This window comes from Haemaphysalis longicornis, unplaced genomic scaffold (genome assembly GCF_048455015.1).
Source record: "Haemaphysalis longicornis isolate Haplotype H1 unplaced genomic scaffold, Haemaphysalis longicornis Haplotype H1 scaffold_62, whole genome shotgun sequence".
Lineage (NCBI taxonomy): Eukaryota > Metazoa > Arthropoda > Arachnida > Ixodida > Ixodidae > Haemaphysalis > Haemaphysalis longicornis.
In genome coordinates, this window is record NW_027526410.1 from 1,365,594 (window position 1) to 1,378,024 (window position 12,431).

A 12,431-nucleotide genomic window follows, 5' to 3' on the forward strand; every position below is an offset into this window, starting at 1 on the left:
GCTGCCCTGATGGCTTTCTTTTGAAGATTTTTCACCTTTCAGCCAAATGAAAATTGGTGAATCGACCATCGTCACTGACAAATCCATTTTCCGGATACATTGATAGGTTGTCGCAGACAACGCAGATTTTAATTACGGGTTTTTGTTTGCAGCCACAGGAAATTTTGTTGACAATATGAATTTTGCATCTGAGACAGCTCGACATAAATGCTGATGTAACAGTCCTTGAATGTCCTGTAAATAAAGGAGGGGCAACAAGAGAGCTCTAAATCCAGCGCAATCACAACAGTGGCTCACAGAAACCAGAAAGGCCTCAAATGCTTAGAGCGTGCAAATGGCCAGCTGCAAAAGTGCGGCCCTGGAATGTATGCTGCGAAGAGCTGCGGGACAAGCACTGAGGGCATAACGTAGGGGTTCCTGGCAGTGGAATATCGCAGCTACTGCTGTAGCACACAACTGAAGGTGGTACCGACACATGCTTTGCTCTCCTCGATTTTTGTGCCATGGCTGGACCAGTTAGGGCCTGCGACACTCTGCACCTCCATATAGAGTGCAGCCCTGGTGCTGCGCCTGTCCGTCTGTCAGCGCTGCAGCTGCGAATTCATGATACTCGGTGCCTTTGTTAAAGAGGTCGTGCAGTGTGTGCGAAGAACTCCTTAACGCTCAGTTGCTGCATGCACAAGGAACTCGAACTATACCGAGACTGGTACTGGCCAAATCGATGACTCCTGGAAGTGCACGATTGGGAATAGGCGAAGAGGGACTTACGATGATTTGCGTGCGCCCTTGTGGCTGCTGGTGAATTTCATGCCGCCGTGGATGCAGCAAAATTTGAACTTGGTAGTACTACAGTGCTGCGGGCATCTTGAATGCAATTTTCCCCTTGCGTTTTTTTGCCGCCTGGATAGTCCTTGCGTCCCTTTTCCAAAGTTGAATGGAGTGTGCAGTGGTGTATCTCGTGATCCTCCGTTCGAGTGCAGCAGGCGGCTCAGGCCCTTCACCAACAGTGAGCACAGATGCATCGTTGTTTTGTTCTGGCAACAGCGCGGGTGGAGCACAAGGGACTGACATTAAGCACTGCCTGGCCGACATACTGCAAGCAGAACTCCGTTAAAGCCAGAGCAACAAACAGAATACGTCAGTTCCAAAGATGCATCTTACTGCAGCGCACATACCGCTTTGCAAAAATGTCTTTGAAAACAAAAGTGGGCTAAAAGAACACGTGAACACTGTGCAAGTCAGGTGATGTCTGAATAACGAAAACGCTTTTTTTTGAGGGAAATGCCACATGGTTTTGTAAGCCAAGGTGAAGCAAGTGCCTGCAAAAATTTGGGCTGGGTATTTGTCCCGGTTGCCCGTAGACTAGACACTTCCAAAACTTATTTACTAGGCTAGTAGTGGAAGGGGAAAGTGGTGCAAAGAACTTATGGATGCCAAGATGCAGAGTGCGGACATGAAGCGATGTGGGTGGGTTCTCTGTACGTCGAGGAGTTAGCGGAGCTTGCTACTCTGGCGAACAAAGGCTGCTTGGGCTATGTGGACTACTTAAGGAGCTACACTCCAGAGGTGAATCTCAAGTGCTTCGGGCAAACGTTACGTCAAGCTGCTGTAAAGATGTGAGGCAATGTGCGGGTTAATGCAGTTGTGGCATTTTCAACAAGGGGCAGCCAGATTTATAAAGCCAAGCGACCGCCCCGTGTTTTGAGGGTTGATTGGGTTGCGTCAAAACATGTTCTCGTTGACAACATATTATCGTTGCGGGGGTACGCATTTGTTTTATTCCCTTGTTTAGCTGCTGACAACCTAGCGAAACGCATTTGTTGACTTTAGTGCTCGTGAAAATAAGTGTCAATCGTTTGGATCTGGTTTTTGTTCCGTTCCCACACTCGTCCAAAATGCCTCGCGACAAACAGTGACTTGTATGGGTGGTGGTCCCAAACGCAATGCTCAACTGCATTTACGTATCTGCGGCACTGTTTGAGTTTTTGCGGAAAAAAAAACGCTACTTTGAATTTAACTTTTAGCAGTGGTATGTGGTGGGGTCAGCAGGTTCTTTACGGGTTTCTTTGACAGGAAAAAGGTGATGAAATTGGACTGGCAAGAAGATTTTTGTCAAGGCGGAACTTTGAGTGAATGTTTTTTGCGAAAATATACCCAATGTCTGTGGTCCTGAGTGTGCCGCTTTTTCTTATTTTCCCCGATTTCGAAATACAGAACAGGCAGAACAAATCCTCGCGTAATTACCAGAGTCCAGGACCCGGTTGTTCTTCGTGACCACGGCCCGCACGTGCTGCCACCTGCAAACTTTTGCTGTGGCTCTTACACTTGCGCGCAAAGCCGAGTCTGGGGATAAAAAGAAATAATTTCTGCATTCACATGCTATTAAAAATTACTTGCGAGTGCTTAGTTTTTCAATTCGATATTTTCAATGGAACTCCACGCTATCTATGCATAGAGCCTAAGAATTTAAAAATGGTTTGGTAGTCCAGTTCGTACCTTGTGATACTATGGTAGAAAAAAAACTTTATGGGAAGGGTGTTTCAATGTTATGTACGTACAGAACCGATTAAAAAGTGCATTTTTGCCCCCCGAGTTGCCCAAAATTTGATTGTTTAGGCTCTTCAGGTGACAATAAATGTCGTTCTCCTGCTCCAAATCAAGGTTCTTCTGCTCCAAAATCGAGATTTCGCTGCTCCAAAAACTGCTCCCAATTCTCATTAAGCTGTCTCACCCCTGTTTAAAGCATACAGAAAGCACTAAAGCCTGTTGACAACGATGAACCATCCAGAGCTTGAAAAGTGGTAAGATACGATACATGCCGCTACAAGGTCTAGGCTTGAAGGCATGACAGCCTTCCTGGAGACTCATTGATACCCCTTGTGAGAGTGTTGTATTTGTGGATCAGATATGATTAGCAGGCTTCCCTGTCGTAATGGTTTTTAAATCCTTATTGGAGCACTGAGACCGTAAATTGGTCAAACGGGTGTTTCAAACAGTTTATTTGTTTTGAAAGGGGGAGATAAGGTTTTGGTTTTGCAATGGATGTGTGATTATTGATGCGAGTTCTAAAAGAATTTTCAGTCTGTCCAATATATTGCGCACCAGAAGCACCACATTCGAGGAGGTAAACTATATTTGCAGTGTCACAATTAAAGTTGCCCCTGATCTGCATGGAAAAGTCAGATTCCCTGCTCTGAGCGCTTGTTGTTGGTGTCATCATCAGACACAATTTTCACCGGGGTTTTCCACATGGTGTGGAACCTGTGAAACTCGTTTCTTTTGATCGAGATGATGTTACAACGTCTCTGATGTTTCTTGCTTGGCGATACACCACGCGTGGTGGGTCTGGGATGACGTGCTTCGTTCTTTCACTCTGGAGCAAGATGTTGGGGTGTCTCCTTAAAATTTCATTGACGTTTGGGCCAGATGCCGATAATGTCAAAATCATATTGGTTTGTGACCTCGAGTTGGAGGTTTTATTGCCACTAATAAGGCTAGAAGCTCCTGTTCTGATGCCTTCCTGATTGAATCTTCAATGAGTGGTAGTGGGTATTTTTGTCGTGCGAAGTCAATGCGGAGCTGATCACAATAAGAAGTGAAGTCATTTTGGTTAGAGCAAATTCTGTGGAAGTGTAGGGCTTGGCTGTATGGAATGGCCGTTTTGCAGTGTCTCACATGGCTGCTGTGAAATTTCAAGTATTGGTGTCGGTCGGTGGGTTTTCTGTACACCGGAGTATCCAGTCTGTGTCCGTTAGTTGTTATCTGCACGTCAAGGAAATTTATTGTAGAAGTTGAATACTCACGTGAGAATGAGATATCATCTCGAAAAACAGGCGCGGAAAGACGTAGACTAGGAAGAGAAATACACAGGACGACGCGCTACGTCTTTCTGTGCCTACGTCTACGTCTTTCCGCGCCTGTTTTTCAAGATGAATCAGGACCAACTCTCCCAGCTTGCCATCCTGTTAAATGAGATATCACTGTGAGCACTGTCGAAGTTGGATATGAATTATTGATTTTCCTCACCATGAGACCAAACGAAGCAAATGTCATCGATGTACCGCTTGTAAAACAGTGGTTTTAAAGGGAAGTTCTCCAGGAACTGTATCAAGGGTTCCCTTGAATATGTTGGCATAATTTGGGCCTATTTTTGTCCCCATAGATGTGCCACTTGGACGTAGTGCTGGTTATTGAATTCAAAATTGTTTAATTCAAGTATTAAAGTTAAAAGTTTGGCCAAAGTGTTGCTGTCAACAGGTTTGTGCCCTTCTGAATTTTCGTAGGCTCTTATGACGGATTCGATTCCACCCGCGCGTGAGGTATGTTTGTATACAAAGAGGCTGCGTCTAATGTTACAGGGAAGGAGTTGTCCGGTATCGTGAGGTCTTTTATTTCACTTAGAAAATGAGTAGTATCCTTTATGTACAAATTGAATGTGGGCAGGATTTCCCTTATAATGTTATCGATGTCGACATAGCTAGAAATGTTCTCAGTCACGGTTCCTATGCCAGACTATGGGCCTGCCCGTATTGTTCAATTTATGAATTTTGGGAAGGAGGTAAAAACGGCCTGGAGTGCAGTGCAATGGAATAAGAGCTTGCGCAGTTTTTTTGTCTATCAGTTTTTCATCCCTAAGTTCAATTATGGTACTGCGGACTCGTTCTTTGTATTCTAGTGTCGAATCAGCCGTAAGGGGCTGGTAGAAAGACGTGTCACCCAATTGCCTCTGCACTTAAGTGTTATAATTCATTTGGTTCATAACAGCAATGGCCCCTCCTTTATTAGCAGTCTTTATGATTGTCAGAGGGGGGGGCTAAGGATTTCCAGTGCCCTCTGTTCTTTTCCAGTTAGATTCAGTCGGTAGGAGTTTCGCTACTTTGATGCACGTATCCATATATGTCACGTTGTGGTGGTGGCGTCCAATGGCTATTCGATGGAAGACTCGGTCCTATGTTATCTTTGGGGTCATCATGATAGTACTCTTCTAATCGGAGTGAGTGTGAGAAATTTTCAAGATCCCTGTAGAGTTGCAGCTCATTTAATTTTCTACTGGAGGGACAAAAGGATAGACCTTAGTGCGCTCAATTCATCCTCTGTAAGAGTAATGGTGGGCAAGTTTACTACATTATCGAGAGTGTCGGGCTCGAGTACATTATTATTGGAAGATAATGTGCTAGGTTAGAATAAGGATAAATCAACACTGTTGCGGAGCATCTTTTTTGCCTTAAGAGCGGAAAAATGGCTTGTTTTGTTCCGTTTGAACATTTCTAGTGCAGTTTTTTCTTCCGTAGTCAAATGAATTTTTTTAAGTAGAGAGGTTTCTTCCTTTTTGAGAGCATTGAGGCAACACTGATCATGTTGTATTACAGTTCTCAAAAGATCCATCAATGCCTTATGTAGTACGCTGCGCCAGTTTGCCTCGTGAGTAGGCGAGAGGTCAGAGGTAGCTGGTTTGAGGTTAATTATTAAGCCTTTTGGGGCAGTGCCTGACTTCCTGTATACAGTTAAACTGCTAACGTGATGTTCATATTGTCACGGGCTCTGGCACATTGGCAATCCAGGTGTTCAGCTATGGCCAACCTCTCCTCCAGGGATGTGCGCCACTGCCAAGCTGGTACACAGCCTTCCAGTTCGCAATCCAGATTGCGAACAAAGAAAAAGGCATGCACACAGTGACATAAGGACAAGGACTCAGAAGTTTAAGTGGGAATGCAACGTTGACACTTCCAAAGTTTGGCTTTCGGAGTTTGCTTAAGACCAACACATGGCACGTGGCTCCAGCACAGGCACCAGTCGCAGGAAATCGAGTCATGGCTGTCCAAATCAGTCGCACTCATTGCACTTCCAGTCTTGTTGTTTTTTGACAAAAATTGCCATTTGCACAGCTTCCCATGCATCATCTTTGAAGAAATGCCGAACGAGGTTAATGTCAATACTCTCGTCACGAATGCCTGTACGAATACATTCAGGCCTTTGCTCAACACAGTCCTCGTCTAACACTTTACCCGCCATCTGCTTCTGCTGCCTTCTGCGGTCCTGTAAACCATGTGAGGAGCATTAATTTCTTTGCTCTGACAGTCAGTGCAGCGAAAGGTTGTGCACGGCCGGTTCGCTTTCGCTTTCTAGGTAGGCCAATCACTGTGACCACCTGGCCTTTTGGGAGCCCACACTTCTTCATTGCCACTGGTACCTTGACTTCTTTAAGGCTGCTTGAAGATACTTTCGTGCTCTCTTTGTCTACAGTAACAAAACTGTCTTCTTTCTCGGCATGGTCTGTGCTAGCCCTTGGACAGTCAAAGCCATCACTGTGCCTGTTTTTATGTTGCCCGAGTGAAGAGCGTCACTTATATGCACATCTGCACATGTACGGGAGGAGGTTATGCAAGGGGCTGGTCGCACCGGGTCATTTTGCTGTGTAATGCTTCCTTCGTTTTTTGTTGGTGGTGCCAGGTCTTCTTGCATGACGCTTTCTTCGCTCTTTGTTTTGCCTCGGGAAAGCCTTGACTTCCAACAAAGAGTTGGCCTTCATTTTGAGGGCAAGTGGTAGTCGTCTTTGCTGTGGCAGGTACTTGCTGATGTCATGGTTATGAGCAAGGTTGAGGGAACGTATCTCCAAGTGGCTTCCCTCTTTGTTCACTGCAACGTAGACGTGGAAGGCGGTCTTTCTTGAATGTGCTAGAAAGACGGAGAGAGAGAGAGATGTCATAATTAAATTACACCGCATCTGTGGTAAGCGAGTGGTTTAAATAGGACAATGCGGGTCATTTTGATTAGTTAAAGGCTTACACCGCTGCCACACAGGCACCTGTGATCGAGCCTCACATTCCGGATCAGACTGTAATGGCTGTTACACGGTACAAGGTGTTGTAAATAAATGAGATGGGCGCAGGCAGAGGGCGATAGCTGGGGTAAATAAGAAGACGAAGCTGCGCCCACTGCCTCACTCACTGTTGGTTCCATCGCCTTACGAGAACGGGTGCTGGGTCGTGCTTCTCTCTTGGATCCTCTACACGCTGGTGCCGTGAAGCCCGGGAGAAGGGGACCTCCAGAGGTGAGCTACAGCGAGCGTACTCCACTTCTGTTCAACCGCATCCTCACCTCTGGAGATCGGGAATGAAGCCGCACAGGGAAGAAGCCGATTGGGAAAAGAGCGGGGCAGCCCAAGAAGAAGAAGAAGACTGAACGAACCCAGCTGCAAGAGATATCTGCCCGACAGAGTACGAGATGTCCGTGAGCAGTGACACAACCGATGCGGAGACGACGCCGTTTTCTGCCTTCTGAGCCCGGTCACCAGCTATTACAAGCGACTTGACGCTGGACCGTACCATGGAGGCCCTTCTCGAAAGGCGGCGCATCGTCCGTCAAGACATCACGGCATTCATCGACTACGTTGAAGACCTTCTCCCAATGACACGACCCTCAATGAGTGAGTTGAATGAGCTTGCTACCAAGTTAACAGTACTTCATGATGAGCTACGCAAGATCAACCGAGAAGTGGAATATTCTGCAGACAGTGATAATCTGGAGGCCGAGTTTGAAAATGCATTCAACTTTGACTATCTAGTTTGTGTGGCGAAATCCAAGCTTGAACTTAAAATTATTGAAACAAAGAAAGCTCGAGAAAACCTAAGGATGTCTATCAAAGACCGAATTCAAGCAGAACATAGGAGACACCAGGAGAATCGGACCAGATATTTGGAAAGTGACGAATCAAATGCGAATCACACGCACGGAGCGCAAAACGATCAAGGCCGACAGGAAATGAAAGGGAGTTTTCCAGAGATAACGCGAATGGAAGCCAAGTATGTTGTATTTTCTCCCGAAGAGACTGAACACAAAAAAGGGACCACTACCAATACATTCCTGGAACAAAAGGCAATGATTCCTACCAGGACTGAACTATCGCAAACAAAAGAAACCAGGAAGAACTTTCACATGGATGTCCTTATACCAGAGATGTCCCAAGAGAAGCCTTCTTGTGATGGGGAGACAGTGCTTCCAGTGACCAATGGTGGAGACGCCGATTGCTCTGGCGAAGACAAAATGATAGAGTTGTTATGGCCCGAAGTACTTTGTTCTCCAGTGATCAAACGTAAGGCGCTGGGAAAGCAGCACATGCGAAAGAAAGAAATTGCAAAAAACAATTGGTCAATGACAGAGGTCCTGAAAAATAGTTGTGCTCATAATTTTCCAAAGTTTGAAAACAATCACCGTTGGCAGCTGACGTTGAGAATACGAAGGAAGCATGTTCACCTTCATGCAAGAAGACGCACAGTGAAGCACTGTTCAAAGCGCAGAACTGCAACAGCAGCGAACACTAGAAACCGAACCGTGCGCTCTGAAAAGACCCGCAACGAGAGTACGACTCACGTGCACCCGGCTGCTACAAGGAAAAATGACTTGTGGAAACAGAAAGAAATACCTGCAACCTGGAGAAGCAAAAGACTGCATCAAGGGGCTGCAGTACCTTGGTTCAGAGGTCCACAAAAGCCAAGGCATTGTTTCCATCGATGGAGGTGGAAGCCGACAGGTGTTGAACTCTTTTGGCCCACTCGGACATGAAATTAGTGCTCCATTGACTGAACAATTTCTTGGCCATGAACCATACTCATTCATTGTCGCGCGGGGGAGGATGTTGTGAAATAAGTGAGTATCCTTCTCTCGCGCCCCACTATCATCATCGTCAACTGTGTTCGATTAAAGGCATCATCATGAGGGGTCTTCGCGGCTCGTCCCTTTCTCCACATATTTTGGTGCCGTGAAACCCGGGATTCGAGGCACGAGTGGACCTGACTTTGGAAGCGCAGCGGCTGCGAGGCTCGCGAGGCCTGCAACCTTCGTGCCACTTGTTCCGGGAGGCCTTGCCCTCAACCGTTGCCCATCATGGCTCGTGCCCAAGCCGACCCTCGTTTTTCTACGCCACCCCTTCCATTGGAACGCCTGAATCTACGCCGCCTGCTCCTGCGAGAGAAAATCACAGGGCTCATTACGGCAATCGACGCCCTTCTCCAGGATCCGGCTACGCACTGACCGATCTGACCGCCAACATTTACCACTTCCACGACACGCCGAGCGAGATACGGGCCCTCGACGCTGCAATTCAAGGAAACCTGACCGGCGACAAGCTGAAGGAAGACATTGCCGTATCCCAGCATTTTGACGACAAAATGCGCTCCTGTCAAGCGCGCGTGCTGCTCCACCCGCTTGGCAAAGCCGCTGTGAATTCAGCCACCGGTGGCTACGTCCGAACCACCTAAAGGAGTGACAATCGAGAGCCCATGGGTGTTCCCAACATACCGCAAAACACCCACTCTGTCTCTCTTCCGACGGTTCAGCCACAGACGCGCCAACAACAGCCTGAGCACACCATGCACGACGAACACGCAGCCAACATAAGTTCGTCCATTTGGATGGCGCCTCGTCACTCTGCTGTCAACGCCACTCACGGTGAGGCTCCTGTAACGAAACCGTGTACAGTGAAAGCAGAGGACCACACCCAGCGTCAATTGACTGTCCCGATCTACCCTCAAAGTACCATCCTCACCGTCTTCCCCGACAGTGAGAGCATGCTGCTTTCGAGCGACAGGAATGAGGCGCAGGGTGACGATAAGGCGGACGCGTTCCTGTCGTCCTCTTCTACAACCAATGGCCGTGCCTTCACACCTTCTCGTGAGGCATATCCGCATCCGCACCAGATCAAGATCAGTGATTATGGCGAAAGCGAGCACAGCGGGCCTCCTTGCCAGCCCAAGATATTGGCGCCTGGTGATACCACCCGCAGTATGCACCTAGATGACGCTCCTAAAGGAAAGAAAACCGCCCGTTTGAAGTCACGACGGAAGGAATTGAATCGACACCCACCTACCCGAACGAAGCTGAGGAGCCACGCCTTGCCTCACGTCATGGATAACCGCGACCGCATCCCAGCTAGATACCGAATATTTCCCCGAGTCTACAGATGCCCGCCCAAATCGACTCCTTCGCAAGTTTTGAAGCTCCGGCCGGCATACCGCTTCCTAATCTGGCGCCTCCCCCGACCGTGTCGAATACGGCACAGCGCGGAATCACTGTCACTTCAACTAGACGGCTTGAGAACCGGAGGTAACAGCCATACGAACAACATGAATTATGCTAGCCTTCTGTTTGCCGCAGCTACAGCCGTTTGCCCACCGACCAAGCAGTGCACCTTCTGGAACGTGCCCGTTATCAAGAATCACATAAAGATAGCCAAACGTATCGGATTCCCTTACGACCCCGGCGGCTACCCCAAGACTTGTGGTGTGAAGCGCGTGATCCTGATGCGCAGGGAACCGGGGACGCAGCATCAGATGAGAATCATCGCTTCAAACTCCGCCCGCACCAACAGTCAGACATCGTTTATTTTCGCCTGATCACTTGGACAATATTCAGGCGCCCCATACGAAGGGTCAGCTTGAAGGCCAGTCCTTGGCTTTCTGGCCGGGGGGGAGTGTGTTGTAAATAAATGAGATGGGCGCAGGCAGAGGGCGATAGCTGGGGTAAATAAGAAGACGAAGCTGCGCCCACTGCCTCGCTCACAGTTTGTTCCATCGCCTTACGAGAACGGGTGCTGGGTCGTGCTTCTCTCTTGGATCCTCCACACAAGGATCGGGGATGAGTACGTTGAGCTCTAGTGCACGATAAGTCGCCAAGTATGTTCAAAACACCCAATACATTTGCCTGATAAGCAGTAAAAGTCGTGGTGTAAAACTTCCTTTTCGAAAAATTACTTTTGAAATTGCCATTCTGGGTAAAAGATGTGGTGTTACATTCTATTCTATTGCGAGAAGCTGTTTTTGTACAATGTAGCGCGTACAACCCCTTCCGTCAGCCTTACGTCATACTACTGTCGTGCCCCACGTGTTCTCCGATTTTAGCATGCTTACAATGATAAAACTGGGTGTAATGCGTCTTCATCGGTTACCATAAGCCAGCTACACATAAATCTTACTGGTGTCGCGGCGGACTACGAACTCCCGCACCCGCCAGAGACTGCGACCTTCCGCACCCGCCACAGCCATTGCTACTGTGCCGTAAACAGGGCAAAATTTGCTTTTGAAATTGAAGGGTTCACCTAATATGCGTAGCCCCCCAGTATCGGCAATGCGCACGAAAAGCTACGCGAGCTCTGCACGTAAAATTAGCATTCGCGAAACTCATGTCGAGCACAGCAGCTTCGCAAGCGCTGCACATGAAATTGGTGTTCGCTTTCCGGTGGTTAAATAGGCTTGTGGAGTCCGGGGAGGCTGACGTCATGGAGCTGGGAAGAATCCATGCGGGGCTGGTGAACGGAGGCAGGGTTCACGGGTAGAGGTGGAGAGGTGCTGCGTTTTGGTGTGTCGGCAGGCGTCCGCACGGAAGAAAAGGGCTCAGTTGGCGCTACCACGAACGGGGCAGGTTGAGGAGCGGGCGTGCTCGCGGGGAGCCAGCACGCCAGGACCTGCAATGTTACGAGCGGCGTCAGCATAGTGCGGAATGCGGTGTCGTGCCCCCACATTGCAAAGATACATGAATGGGCAGTTGTAGTGGGGACTCCAGTTTTGTTCGATCGTAGCACTTCTGTAATGCTAACATGGCTCGAACACGCTGACAGTTATGTTTTTACTCCTGTCCATGTTATGTCGCCATAGCGAGAAACTTGAACGTATCTCCACATTTATTGCTGTTTTTGGTTAAAGTGCCTTTTGTGGCTGGAATGGAGGTGAGTTATTACAGGCTAGCTCTTTCAAACTGATTGGAGATGTAGTTTGTGCTTATAGCTGTTTAACGTTGGACGGTGTTTGCAAGCAGGCCTTAAAATGCAGCTGAAAAAAAAAAGCGATGTGTGCACTATGTGTGGTATGCGTGGCAAAGACCGTGATACCTGGACATAAGGCGAGGAAATGAGTTAGTCAATTGGCATTCAAAAGCTTCGTGGCTTTATTTGTTCTTCCTTTCAGGCCAACTATGGGCTGGGGACACGGAGTGTGCTCCAGAGGAGGAAGGAAACCCTCGAGGCCAACTAGGCCTGAGGTCACCAAGCTAGTAACCAGCTTGGGCATGCAGTGGGCCGCTGTCAACAAGCGGTGAGCCGCTTCGTTCAGCCTCGCTTGTGGATGGAAGAGCTCTGGTTGGGTTGAGGCAGGCAGGGAGGCCCTCAGGATCCACTAAGCAGCTGCGGTGCTTTACACATGAGCAGAAGGTCGCAGACTTTGTTAGCCATATTGGCTGTTGTCTGGGGGGCTAGGCTCTGGCAGACCTGGGGATCAGCTAGGGGCCATCGAGAATGGCTGGCAGGCATACCCCATGTCCACTTGCAGCGCCTTGGGGGTCCTGTAGTCTTCATAGAGCACCTGAACTCTCGAGGTGTCGAAAATGCGGCTATTGTGAACGGAGCCTGACCAGCTGGCAACTACGTTAAGAACTGCAGGGCC

General features: G+C 48.4%; 1 long non-coding RNA gene across 1 annotated transcript in view; it reads left to right on the plus strand.

The window, feature by feature from the left end:
- LOC144144121 (uncharacterized) overlaps positions 1 to 12,431 on the plus strand; it is a 33,310-nt gene that overhangs the window by 5,809 nt on the left and 15,070 nt on the right. Inside the window, exon 2 of the long non-coding RNA XR_013317164.1 lies at positions 11,958 to 12,083. This is a non-coding gene — a long non-coding RNA (uncharacterized LOC144144121). The remainder of the gene's footprint in view (positions 1 to 11,957; positions 12,084 to 12,431) is intronic.